Below are 13,730 nucleotides of genomic sequence, written 5' to 3' on the forward strand. Positions count from 1 at the left end.
ATCTATGTTAAGATTTAAGATTGCAGATGGACATTGGGTCTTGACTCAAGCACTCCCTTAACACAAGAGCACTTTGTTTTAACAATCCAGCATTTTGTGATACTTACCTTCCCAACAAGATCACTGAAGACAAATGGATGCATAGGCAAATGTGGTGAAGAAAGCTGATGGTGCCCAGCTATCAAAAGATATAGTGTCTGGGGTCTCAAAGGCTGGAAGATAAACAAGCAGCCATCTAGCTGAGAAGCAACAAAGCCCACATGGAAGAAGCACACCAGCCTGTGCGATCATGAGATGTTGAAGGGATCAGGTATAAGGCATCAGGTAGGAGGCATCTAAGACCCAGAATAAAACCATACTCCAGGTGAGTGGGGGGGAGCATGGAGTGGAGACCCAGTACCTATCTGTAGACAATTGGACATCCCCTCACAGAGACGCCACAGGGAAGAGATGAGCCAGTCAGGGTGCAGTATAGCACTGATGAAACACACAACTTTCCTCTAGTTCTTTGGTGCTTCCTTCACCCCACTATCATGACCTCAATTCTACCTTACAAATCTGATTAGACCAGAACACGCACACTGCTACAGATAAGAGCCTGCAACACTAGGAATCCAGGATAGAGAAATCCCTCAGGGCCAACAAGGAGAGTTTGATACCAGGAGGATTAGGGGAGGGTGGGGGAGAAAGGAAGAATTGATCACACAGATCAAATTAGAACCCCCTCCCAGGGAGACAAATGATGGAAAAGTGGGTGAGGGGCAACGGAAGGATAATGTAAGATGTGGAAAAAAATAATCTATAACTTATCAAGGGTTCCTGAGGGAGGGAAGACGGGGAAGAAATGGGGAGCTGATATTAGGGGTTCAAGTGGGAAGAGAATGCTTTGAAATGCGCTTTACACAATTGATGTATGTATAGATTGTGATAAGAGTTGTATGAGTCCCTAATAAAATGATTAAAAAACGATTAAAAAAATCAAATGAGGGGGAGGTAGGGGAAGAATGAGGAGCTTATTATTTCCTTTACTTCCTTTTTTTTCTCTTTTTAAAGGGGAGAGTGTGAACGCAGTCCCCCACTACCACAAATTATGCAGTCGAGTTTCCCACATTTGGGGAAATCCCAGGGGTCAGCACATCCGAAGTGCAATGGATAAGCCTTGCCCTGGGAAAACCACCTTCGTGATCATGGTATCTCCTCTGCCAGGTAAGTATTGAATGATGAGCTAATAACAAGGGCTTACATAGAAACTAAATGTTTATAAAATAGTCATGGCAACCTATGTACAAATATGCTTGATACAATTGATGTATGGGTTGTTATATAAGAGCTGTAAGAGCCCCCAATAAAATGATTGTTAAGAAAAAAAGAAAGAAAACAAAAGCAGGTTAGAGGAACCGAGAAGGATGCAAATATATTTGGGAGATGCTGGTCCATATTAAGAGCTTTAAATGAACATTCCGCACTTAAAAAAATAAAAAAGAAAATGATGATGGCGGCATATGTGCAAATGTGTTTGACACATTGGAGGAATGTATGGATTGTGATAAAAGATATGAGGCCCCAATAAAAGTACTTTCAAAATAAAAATAAAACACTCCTAGGTCCCTTATCACAATTTTTGTGTGCTTGAGGCAACTGTTGCAAGAAGTGCTAATCTTTCTCATATAGGGTCTACTTCTTTGTTCCTGACCCCTCATTTTACCAAGCATAGTACTCTTTTCGGAGGACTTATCTCTCGGGATAACTTACCCAAATTGAGGCAAAGTCTTTTCACCCTTACTTCTGAGGAGCATCCTGGCTTTAGTTTTCCAGTATGAATTTGTTCACTTTTCTGACAGTTCATGATATATTCAATATTACTAACACATACTGTGATTCAAATGTTGTAATTCTTTGATATTCCTTAAATATTTTCTGGTTTTCACAAGCATATGAAGTAACTGAACATACCTTGGCTTAGGTCAGATGTACCTTGGTCCTCAAAGTGACATTTTTGTTCTTTTGTTATCTTTTAAAAATTGTTTCACAATCTAGAGGAGAAAACAATGGGAATGATGGCACTGGGGGTGGGGGAGGGGGGGAGACACATCGGAGAGGGGAGGCAGGGGAAAGGAAGGGGAATGCCAACACACCCAGGGACAAGAGAACAACAAGTGATCTAAAATCAATGGCAAGGAGGGTGTAGGATGCCTGGTGGGGTTTGATAAAGTGTAATGTAACTGTGAGGAATTACTGAAAGCCGAATGAAGGTTGAACATGATAGTGTGACAAGAGGAAAGTAAAGCGAGAAAAGAACTAGGAGGCAAAGGACATTTATTGAGGTCTAAATACAGGTATGTACATATGTATGTATATTTATATAGAACTATAGGGAAATAGTTCTTTGTACATATATTTATATGTTAAGTATTAAGGTAGCAGACGGAGATTGAGCCTCTACTCCAGTATTCCCTCAATGCAAGAACACTTTGGTCTGATAATCTGGCATTCTGTGATGCTCACCTTCTCAACACAATTGATGAAGACAAAATGGGTGCAAAAGCAAATGTGGTGAAGAAAGTTGATGGTGCCTAGCTATCAAAAGATATAGCAGTGTCTGGGGTCTCAAAGGTTTGAAGATAAGCAAGGGGCCATCTATCTGAGTAGTAACCAAGGCCACATGGAAGAAGCAGACCAGCCTGTGTGATCATGAGGTGTCAGTGAGATCAGGTATCAGGCATCAAATACTCCAAACAAAAAAATCATATTCATGTGAATGAGTGGAAGGGTGGAGTAGAGTCCCAAAGCCCATCTGTAGTCAATTGGACATCCCATTACAGAAAGGTCAAAGGAAGAGATGAGCCAGTCAGGGTGCAGTATAACACCAATGAAACATACAGTTTTCCTCTAGTTCTTTAATGTTTCCTCCCCTCAGGCTCCTCCTATCATGACCCCAATTCTACCTTACAAATCTGGCTAGACCAGAGCATGTACACTGCTACAGATAAGAGCCTGAAACAGGGAATCCAAGATAGATAAACCTCTCAGGACCAATCATGAGAGTATTGATACCAGGAGGAGAATGGGAAGGTGGGGGGGCGGGGAGGTGGAACTGATCACAATGATCAACACATAACTCCCTCCCAGGGGGGATAACAACAGAAACGTGGATGAAGGGAGGTAGTGGTCAGTTTAAGACATGAAAAAAATAATTTATAAATTATCAAGGGTTCATGAGGGAGAGAGGAAGGGAGGATGGGAGAGGGGGGAGTGGAAATGAGCTGATTCTAAGGTCTCAAAGTCGAAAGAAAATGTTTTGAAAATGATGATGGCCACATACTGACAAGTGGATGGATGTATTGATTGTGATAAGAGATGAACAAGCACCCAGAAATGATTTTTTTTAAATGTTTAAATATTGATCCTGGATTTGAAATGTTGTGGAATTGTTTATCTGATTGGGTACTCTGTTGGAACAGCAGCCAAGTACCTAGCTTCCGGCCAATGTGGGGCCCACATCTCTCCACAGAAGAAAAACAGGGAAGTCTGACCCCTTCCCCCACCCAAGATTGACAATCCTTAGAACCCTAATGAACTCCCCTCTACTCTGCTGGGTTACCAGGAGTCAGATCGAATCCAGCAGCAGTGGGCCTGCTTTCTTCTCCTTCTCTAGAGAATAGTCTTAGCCTCAGGTACGGATCCAGGCTTTCTGAATGCTGGTCTCTGGAATTCAATATGCATAGATGAGAAGCTTGGAGGAGTTTAGCTGGAGACAGTCGCTGATTAAGCAGCAGGACTGAACTTTCCTGTAGTGAAGATGGGGTTTCTTTAGGTCTTTTCTTCATTGGTGCCCCTGCACAGGCACTCCCCCCATATCTGTTTACCTCCGTGGGATGTAGTGACTGTCTCAAGTATGCTCTTAACCCCCATTGTTCAACCCTTCATCCCCAATGCGCCACCCACTGGACAGGGCCTGTTCTTCAGAAATATTCGGGAAATTCAACAGCATTCTCTCACCAGTCTCTTCCTCTTCTTACCTTCCTCTTCTCCCAATGGCATGGCCCATAAATGCCCAGGGCCAGTGTGTGCTGTCTTAAAAACCGGGGCTACAACTCCCTCCGATTAGCTCCCTTTTGTGTTCCCTGTTTGAAGTAGGACCCAATCAAGACCCCAAATGGCGCCAGATGTAAGTAGGTAGTAGGCAGATTCTCCCTGCTTCTGTGCCATCTCTGTTCCACTCCGGCTTTTGGACCTACCCAAGTCTCCAGTACCTAAAAGGAGGTCTGGAGATTTGAGCTCTCAGTCGGTGCTTGTTTTTATTCAGTGGGGGAGATGCAGCGAGAATAAATGAGAAGACCATCCACATACTTGTATGCTGTCTTGTTCCACCTTCCTATAGGTCTGTTGTTTTTTAGTTGAATATTTATTTTAATTGATTTTTATTGTTTTAATGATAAACAAATGTGGCAAAATAGGTCCATGATTGTTTCAGCTCTCTCCATTTACACCTGCAGTTAAGCTGACTGAAGGCAACATTGAGAGGGTCTAATTCCTATGAAGGAGGTCTCGCATGGTTGCTTTTTTTCTACTAGTGGTTATTACAGTCAAGTGATAAGACCCCATTTTAGGTACAGAGCACTGTTTTCTTACAGTTCATCTATTTTATTATAAAAATTTGCAGTTGAGTTTGAGATTTCCTGGAAAGTAAAAAGTAGAACTGGGTGGGCGAATAGAATTTTTGCAATAAAATATATCAGTTGAAACTGAGATTTCCTAGAAAGTAGGAGTAGCTGTGTGAGTACAATTTCTGTAAACCTCATGAACAATATATTCACAGTTGAGGAGACCTCACAAAGTTTGTGGAAAGATGAAGTTAAAGGTAATGGAACTTTTCCATGAAATTTTTTAAGGCCTCTTATGTATGTATATGTGTTTGTATTAATAGAAATAAAACAGATTAATAGAAGTTAATAGAATAACTGAGTATATCCTTTGTTTTAAATTATTACTCCTCTCCTCCCCCATACACTAATCTACAATAGAGTCTCTTGGGGTTAGTTCTAAAGTTATTTCAACTCAACCCCAAGATATTCTGATTCAATAGAAATACCTTCTCAGATAATTCTGAGGCTAGAGTTTGGAGGTCTAGGGTTTGCGAAATATTGTGTGGTTTTTTTATATATATATAAGATAAAACTTATTTTTAAAATCATTTTACTGGGGGTTCGTACAACTCTTATTACAATCCATACATGCGTCACTACTATTTTCAGAATGAAAGATAATCAGTCAAACCTGTCCCTACAGTTTCATAGAACTCCACTCATAGTGATCAAGAGGAACATTTTGCTCTTATTTTAAATCTTAGCACAAAACACTTTTGAAAACAAAGTACAGGTAGTTATGGATTTATGAAGAGTTTTCACTCTGAATGTTCTGTGCTGTCAGTTCTAACATTAATTTTCTAACATCGATTTTCATTATTATTTCTTTCTATTATCAGTCAGTATATTTATCAATTATACTAGAACATCTGAAAATCACCATCTGAGAAATAACATCAGAAAATTACACTCTGTATTATTTATATTATGAATAAGATATACAAATAAACAAAAATAGGTAGTTGTAAGCAGAGTTATTGCTAACTTGAATATGTTGTAAATCAGGTGTTTCTTGGAAATCCTAGATTAAACACAAATCTAGCTAATAACTGTTGATAACCCTTGCACCCAGGTAATAAAATTGTTGAGAATCCTTGTTGGACTGAGTGAAATTGAAATTGTGGTTTTAGCAATATATTTATGCAAACTCATTGCCATCAAGTTATAGAACTAATCTACACTCATATTCAATAATATGTCTAGCACACACTTAACTCACAATTAAAATTGCGAATGTACCTGTCAGAGAGTCTCTGCAAATAAGACTGCGTGAGGACTGGGCCCCAGAGCGCCTACTTTCCATCAGAGCAGGTTAAAGTGGGAGAAGCGAAATCTAGTCCCACTGATGAACAAGTTTCGCAAAGTCACAAGAATTCTTGAAAAATCTGTCCAAGGCATTATGCTGTGAATATGTTACAAAAATACTGCTTCTGTGTTGTGTGTAGGGCACTCTCAAAGACTTCTGGGAATCTTCCTTTTTTTTCTCTCAATGAAACGGCATCATCTCATATTATCTTGACATATTTTACAAATACTGAATTACCTCTTGTCCACAAGATTAAGTTCCATTCAGGTTGATGATTATGCTCTTTCTATTAAATTTCTATATTTATTAACCTGGTAAAAAGATTTCTTTAAAATTTATACAAGAACCCCTAATGTGTAGAAGTTTATATTCAAAGCACTATATAAGAAGATTGACGCTGAAATAATTACTGTTTTTAATTTGCAGGTAGCAGTGTTAATTTTACTTAGAAGCATTATATTTTAAACGGATGTTTATTCTGGACAATGTCTTAAACCATTTGACGTGACCAGAATTATCTCAAAATGCAATGTGATGGATGCACATTTCAGCTGCTATCTGCATTTTGAACATATTGAAAATGGTACAATTAAAATATGTGACCTGAAAGAATGACGAGGAAGAGATCCAGATCCATTTAAGAAATAATGTTTGAATGCACACACATTTAAAAAGTTATCAAAGTAAAAGAAGCAATATGAACTACTTATCTCAGTGCCTGAAAATATGCAGGAAGCAAAAATAAGACCTGCTAAGGCTGGCATATGAAAAGGACTTCATGAAATGTTAACTTAACACATTTGAAATCGTATTATAATTAGTACTGGGTGAGCCACAAAATGTTCCTAAAAACACCTAGAAATTGATATGGTTTCTCTTTCTCTTCTCTCTATAATTATTATCATCATCATATCACACTGCATGAAGGGTTTAATTGACAGTTGCGTCTGTACATATTATCACATGGCAAAACACTGCAACCTCAAACCAAGATACCAAGAGGTGTTGTAGCTATGCCCGGACCCTGGAAACTCATGGGTCTGATGTCAAGGTTTGAACACCTCTGTGTGCCATGTCACCACTTGTCAGTCCATTGGTCATTCTGTGATGGCTTTCATGTGGCTCTGATCCTGGAAGTTATGCCATCGGTAGTTCAAATACCACCATGGACAGGTTTCAGAAGAGCTGTCAGATTAAGATGACTGTGGCTGTCGTTGCTGCTAATTGGTATCGAATTGGTTCTGATTCATAGTGGCCCCATGCACAACAAAACAAAATACTGCCTAGTCCTGTGCCTTATTCACAAGGTTCCTGTGCTTGAGCCCATTGCTGCAGCCACTGCGTCAAGTCCATCTCTTGAGGGCCTTCCTCTCTTTGCTGCCCCTCTGCTGAAGCAACCATAATGTCCTTCCCCAGGGACTGGTCTCTCCTGATAACGCGAAAAGTATGTAAGCTGACGTCTCAAACCCCTGGCAATAGAGGAGTACTATGGCCAGACTTCAAAAACAAGACTTGTCTGTCTTCTGGGCTGTCCATGGTCCTTTCAATATTCTTTGCCAGCAGCAAAATTCAAATGCACTGAATTTTCTTTGGTTTTCCTTATTCAATGTCCAACTTATATAAGAATAGAGTAGGCAAAAAATAAAAAGAATAGAGTAGGCAGTCCAATTCTATGGGCTTAGTCTCAGAAAACCTTATGCAGTGCAGCAGGAAATTAGCTAATATGTTTAAAAGTCATTCAAAATATACCTGGGAAAGAGACAAATAAACTTGACCGAATGATAGAAAGGAATAAAGCTGGGACTTCTATTTGCTAACAGGACACAAGTTAAAATAAGAAACAGGTATGGTATTCATTAGTAATCAGAATGTACGAAGTATGGGCCCCAATATAACTGATAGCAGTAAGTTTCTTTTTGGTTTGTTTGGGGGTTTTTTTTTTAGGGGGTATGGACAATATAGTGAGTAAATTAGGAAGCATCAAAGAAGATGGAAGGCATACAGAATCACTGGACAAAATAAAAATTGGTTGATGTTCAACCATTTCAGGAGGTAGCAAAGGATCAAGAATTGATAGAAAGGCCTGAAGAAAGATCTTCAAGCTGCGCTGATGGCATTAGTAAAGCCCAAGGCTCAAAGGAATTGATGGAGTGCCAAATGAAATACATAATGTGGATAAGAAAAGGCAATCCAGAACATAAAATTCCGCTCATTCAGAATCTACACATAAATCATAAGGCAGTCCTTTAAGCAGAACAAGAGAACACTACATGGTATAAAATCAGAAAGGTATGAATCAGGGTTGTGTATTTTCATATTCTTATTAAATCTGCATGCTAAGCAAATATTCTGAAGTGTTTGGATTATATCAAGAAGATTGGAGAAAGCCTCATTAACATCCTGCAATATGTAGATGACACAAGTTGTTTGCGGAAAGTGAGGAAGACTTGAAATACTCACGGTGGCATGGTTAGGGATTGTGTCAGCTATTACTCCTGGGAAAGGGAGGGGTGGAGCCCATCCTACCAATCAGGTGATAGCCTGTGACATCTCCCTGGGGGTGTGGCTTTTAGTATAAAAAAGAGAATAGAGACAAATCTTCTTGGGCCCTTCACCTTCTACCAGACCTACCTCTTGTGCCTGGTTCTTGATTTCCTGTGGTGTGGCCTGCTATTCCAATAGCCATCTGCAGACTACCAAAGGTATATTCATTCAGCCGACTTTGCATTTATTTAGCTCTGCATCTGCTAGCTGTGTTTCTCACCCCTTCAATATCTTGCCACCTGTTCATCAGCTTCCATGAGCCATCAGAAGCCTGATTAAAACCAGACTGGACTTAAGTGGGTGAGCTATTTCTTGATATAAGTCTCTCTATACAAACATATACAAGTGTAACTGATTTTGCTTCTCCAACCTAACATACGTTGTGAAAGATCAAAGGCCTTTGGTATCAATTACATCTCAATGTAAAGTAAATAAAACCCCTCCCATCTGGACCAAGAGATGATATTATGATAAAGGAAGAACATATTGAGGTCATCAATGATTTAATCTTACTGGGGCTCATAATCAGCACTCAGAGAAGCAGGTGTGTCTGGGGCAAAAATGAGCCATTACATCGTGGCACATGAGACACAAGCCCTCTTTAATGTGAGAAAGAGAAAAGATGTCATATTGACCCAAGGGGCTACATTTTCAATCGCTGCATATCCGTGTGAGAACTAGAAAGCCAATAAGGAAGACCACAGAAGAACTGATGCATTTGAACGATGGTGTGGCAATAATAGTAAAAGTACCACAAACGACCAGAAGAAAAAAACCTGCCCTGAAGCAAGGACAGTCAAGCAAATCATGAGAAGGATGGTGGGGTTTGATCATGTCACATGCTTTCAGGACAGACCAATCCTGGAAAAAGACACCATACTTGGTAAAAAGGAAAGTCGGAAGAAAAGAGGAGGATCCTCATGAGATGAGTTAGCACAACATTCACAACAAGTGACCCAAACAAAATGTCCACTGCGAGGATGGGTGGTCTAGGGCTGGGCACTGCTTTGTACTCCTGCACATCGAGCTGGTATGAGTCACAACCTACTGGATGGCATCCAGCAACAACAATAGCCTGTCATTTACCAATTTTCCATACATACAAGGCTACCAATGAATACATAAGTAAGAGAAAAGGAACTTCATACTTCCCAATAGTTCTAACAAGCTCATTTCATTGATTCGGAGGCATCTCGGGAAAGGAATGATCCTGTAAGTACTTGCAAGAAAAGTTCTAACAAGGCTATCACAATTTATTCCCTTTTTGTGACTCAAAATTTCTGACTCATGTTAGCATAATTCACTTCCTTTTAGTGGAAATTGTCAGTACCATCCTTTTCAAAACATTCATTCTTCAGAATTCCCCTCTGCATTCAGAGATGGCATACAATGGCAATAATAGCAATAATTATAGTAATAACAATACCGTGTATTTAGTGATTCAAGGTAGAGTGATTGACACTGGCGGCAGTTATTTCTAGCAGATAGTAAAGAAAAACTGGTTTGTTGGGAGGTAAAAGCACAAGACACTTGGCAACTCCTGAAATGACAAAAATCTGTTACCAAATACAAAACTCATTAGAATCAGGAGTCTCTTATGCTGAGGGTGGCAGACAAATACTGTGAACTTCTAATTTTTATGTATTATCATTTATCTCATTACTGGGCATACAGTGACATTTGTCCAATGTGGTACATTTTTATTAGTGTATTCCCCGGGCGGGATAATTGGTTAAGTACTTGAATTCTAACCTAAAAGGCAAGTTCAGATCCACATAAAAACATCTTGGGAAGAAGATTGCAGCTTGAAAAACCCCAAGGAAATGCTAGGGAACCCTATGAGCTGCAATTCTGCTTTGCAACATATGGTCAGTAAGAGTCCAACGTTACAGAAATGGATTTGGTTTAGTTTTAGCTCTAGTGTAAGCTTCTGGGATACAAATAGTTGAGGGGACCCAGGGGACATACAGAAGAGTTAACTCATAAATGATTTTTTTTTCTTCAGAGCAGGTTAAAAATTAGAATTGATACCAGCGTCAAAAGGATAGATGAGTTAAAACAGCAGTTCATAATATCTTCTAAAGAATTAAGGTTATCATAAGCTGATGCTACAAAAAAGCCAACAGATATTAAATGCCAACACTAAAGAAGAACCTTAATACATGGCCCAAGATTCATTCTATTCAAATATGGGGTGTATCTTTTAAATTTTGTACACTTGACAAAGCAAGAGTGGAATGGAGGAGGATGTTAACAAGAGTTGGTAATGATGATAACAATACCAACAAAAACACAGGACCAAGATAAAAGTAGAGACAAGAAATATAGCATTTGCCATTATAATTTTTTAAGTTATCTGTTTCATTTAGTAGAGTAGCATATTATTATTGCACTGAATAAATTGTATGAACTAAGACATTTAAACAAGCAGTTATTAAGTGCACTGACACATACGTTTTCTCGTATCTTGTTAGGAGCCTAATATCTGAAATTACCATTAATTTGATCAAATTTCTCTGTAATATTTTATCATAATCATTACCATCATATGAAAGTTGGACATTGAGTAAGGAAACCCAAAGAAGGATGAATGCATTTGGGTTATGGTGCTGGTGAAGAATATTCAAAAAGTACCATGGACTGCCAAAAATCAAACAAATCTGTCTTACAAGAAGAACAGCCAAAATGCTCCTGAGAGGCGGAGATGGTAAGAATTTCTCTCTCTGACTTTGGATAGGTTGTCAGGAAAGGCCAGTCTTGGAGAAGGACATTCATGTTTGGTAGAGGGGCAGCAACATTACGATACGTCCTCAACAGGAAGGACGGACACAATGACTGCAACAATGGGCTCTATGTAAGAACAAGGGTGAGCTGAGCGCAGGACCCGGAAGCATTTCACTCTGTTGTACATCTAGTCTCTCTGAGTCGGAACTAATTGTCAGCATCCAGAAATGACAACAATCTCTCACAAACATCCAACTGTTAATCCTTAGGAATTATAATTCTTATACCTGCTTCCATTTTTTTCCCGCCAAAACATACCCCACATAAAAAGGGAGAAATAGCTTTCAAAGGCACAAAGGAGATTGGGACACATAAAATGTAAGAGGTGGTCAGTTAATATGGCCTTTCTAGCCATAATACCTTATGCACCATAAATTCAAGCCCCTATGTCTGTGCTTATGACAACAGTTTTGTGGGAGTTCTCTACTATACTAATCAATCACTCACTCGCTACCATTGAGTTGATACCAACTCAATGTGACTCTAAAGGACAGAGCAAAACTTCCCCTGGGAATTTCTGAGACTGTTTACAGCTGATGATGTTAAACTCTTGACCTTGAAGACAGGGTTAAAGTGGGATGTCCTATATTGGATCTCCACCAGCTTTTGTTTCCTTGGTGATATGGAAGCTGAAGACTAAAGCCACACCAGTACATGCATATAAGACTGAGCCTTCTCAGGAGCAGGGACGCAGAAAGAAGTCCTGGACCATAAAGGAGAGCTATCAGTGGAGTCTGTTCTAGATTTCTCTCTGAAATGGCAGAGGCCAAATATAGAGATATAGTAATGAGACCATGGGACAGAACAACAAATTAAGGCCGAGTCCAGAGGCCCAGGCAAGAAGAGCGTGAGACAAAGCAGAGAAACAGCCTGGAGACTATGAGAGGCTAAGGCAGACTGTAGGCTGGCTTCCTGTCCCATGGGGCAGAGGCCATGGAGTCACATGGCTTAGAGGCTGAGGACCAGAGAGAACCTTGGTAGCAGAGTGAGAAGATTCACTACTGTGAACCAAAGGCTATATCCTTCCTGTTTACTGATCCTGACCTGTTGTAACCTGTCAACTTCTGTAATAACCCCTCATAGTGGAGAGTTTTGTCTGAGTTCTGTGGACCCATTGCAAAGAATGGTCAGGAAAATATCTTGTTGTGGGAGGAATGGTTGGTGTCAGAATAGGTAAAGCAATAGAGAGGGTGGAGGCATGTCTAACTTCTCCCACGTGGCACTAGGGAAGTCAGAGGGGTCACATATGGACCCTGTGCCTTTTAATGCAAATTAGAAAGGAAACTCATAAAGAGAAAATAAGTGTGAAGAAGGGAGTAGACCTCTGTATGAACCCACCCTTTATGGCAAAGCCACAAAAAAGTAAGTGTGGATCGAAGATGATTTCATGGGTGGTGATTAGCTCCACATTATAAAGAAAGAATTACAGTTGGATAGTTTAGAAAGTGATTATATGATAATAAGAAATGTATGACTTACTAAGTTATAACTTTTAAAAAGCCTTATTTGTTAGTCAGTTTGTCATATTCTAGGGGCTGCCATGATGTTCTGATACTGGAAGCCACAACGCAAGTATTTCAGATGCCAGCTGAATAATCAATGTTCAGTAGAGCTCCCAGATTAAGAACAGTTTAGGAAGAAGGGATAGGATGTATAGTTATGTGACATGAACCACTAAAAACCTTGTGGATTGCAGCTGGAAATGTCCAGGAGGGTACCAGGAGATGAACGACTGGGGTGGAAGCCACCAAACTACAACTGGGGAAGAGCTGCCTCCTCAAAGCCTTAATCACATGGTTGGAACAAAGCTCCTGGGGCTTTCATTTGCTGATAGGGAATTACTCAAAATGAAAAGAAACCGCTGCACACATTCATTCATAATCAGACTGTGCAATGCATAAAGTATTAATCTAGGAAAATATGAAGTGGTAAAAAATAAAGTGGAACTCATAAAGATGAACATCCTAGGCATTGTGGAGCTGAAATTCCTGGTATTTGGTCATTTTTCAATCAGCAACAATCTGATTTACTATGCTAGGAACGGCCTTTTCGAGAACAATGGTTCTCATTCAGTGTTGAAAAGAACATTTCGAGATCTATCCTGAAGTGCAATGATGTCTGGGTAGGAGAATATCTATATACTTATGAAGATGTCCTGTAAATACAACTATAAAAAGTCAATGACAAAGAAGTTGAAGAATTCTACTACTTAGGCCTGACATTGATCAAATATGCAATTAAAATGTATTGATTTAAATGATGATTTAAATGAGTGATTTAAATAGTGATTTAAAAGAGAAAGTTGGAAAAAATAAGAGTGGTCAATAGTTGGAAACTGTGACATTGGTAATGAATTTTGCAAAACCAGCAACTTATTCATTGTAAATATCTTTTTCAATAGCATAGATCTCACCAGATGAAATACACAGGAATAAAATGAACCACGTTTG

General features: G+C 39.4%; 1 non-coding gene across 1 annotated transcript; it reads right to left on the reverse strand.

Annotated features, from left to right (window-relative positions):
- Positions 1-1,050: 1,050 nt before the first annotated feature.
- Positions 1,051-1,214, reverse strand: LOC115869424. The gene has a single exon (XR_004046175.1). It is a non-coding gene; the product is annotated as a U1 spliceosomal RNA (small nuclear RNA).
- Between the last annotated feature and the right edge of the window lie 12,516 nt (positions 1,215-13,730).

Source organism: Echinops telfairi, unplaced genomic scaffold, assembly GCF_000313985.2.
Source record: "Echinops telfairi isolate 266 unplaced genomic scaffold, ASM31398v2 ScPeMD7_25;HRSCAF=90, whole genome shotgun sequence".
Taxonomy (NCBI): domain Eukaryota; kingdom Metazoa; phylum Chordata; class Mammalia; order Afrosoricida; family Tenrecidae; genus Echinops; species Echinops telfairi.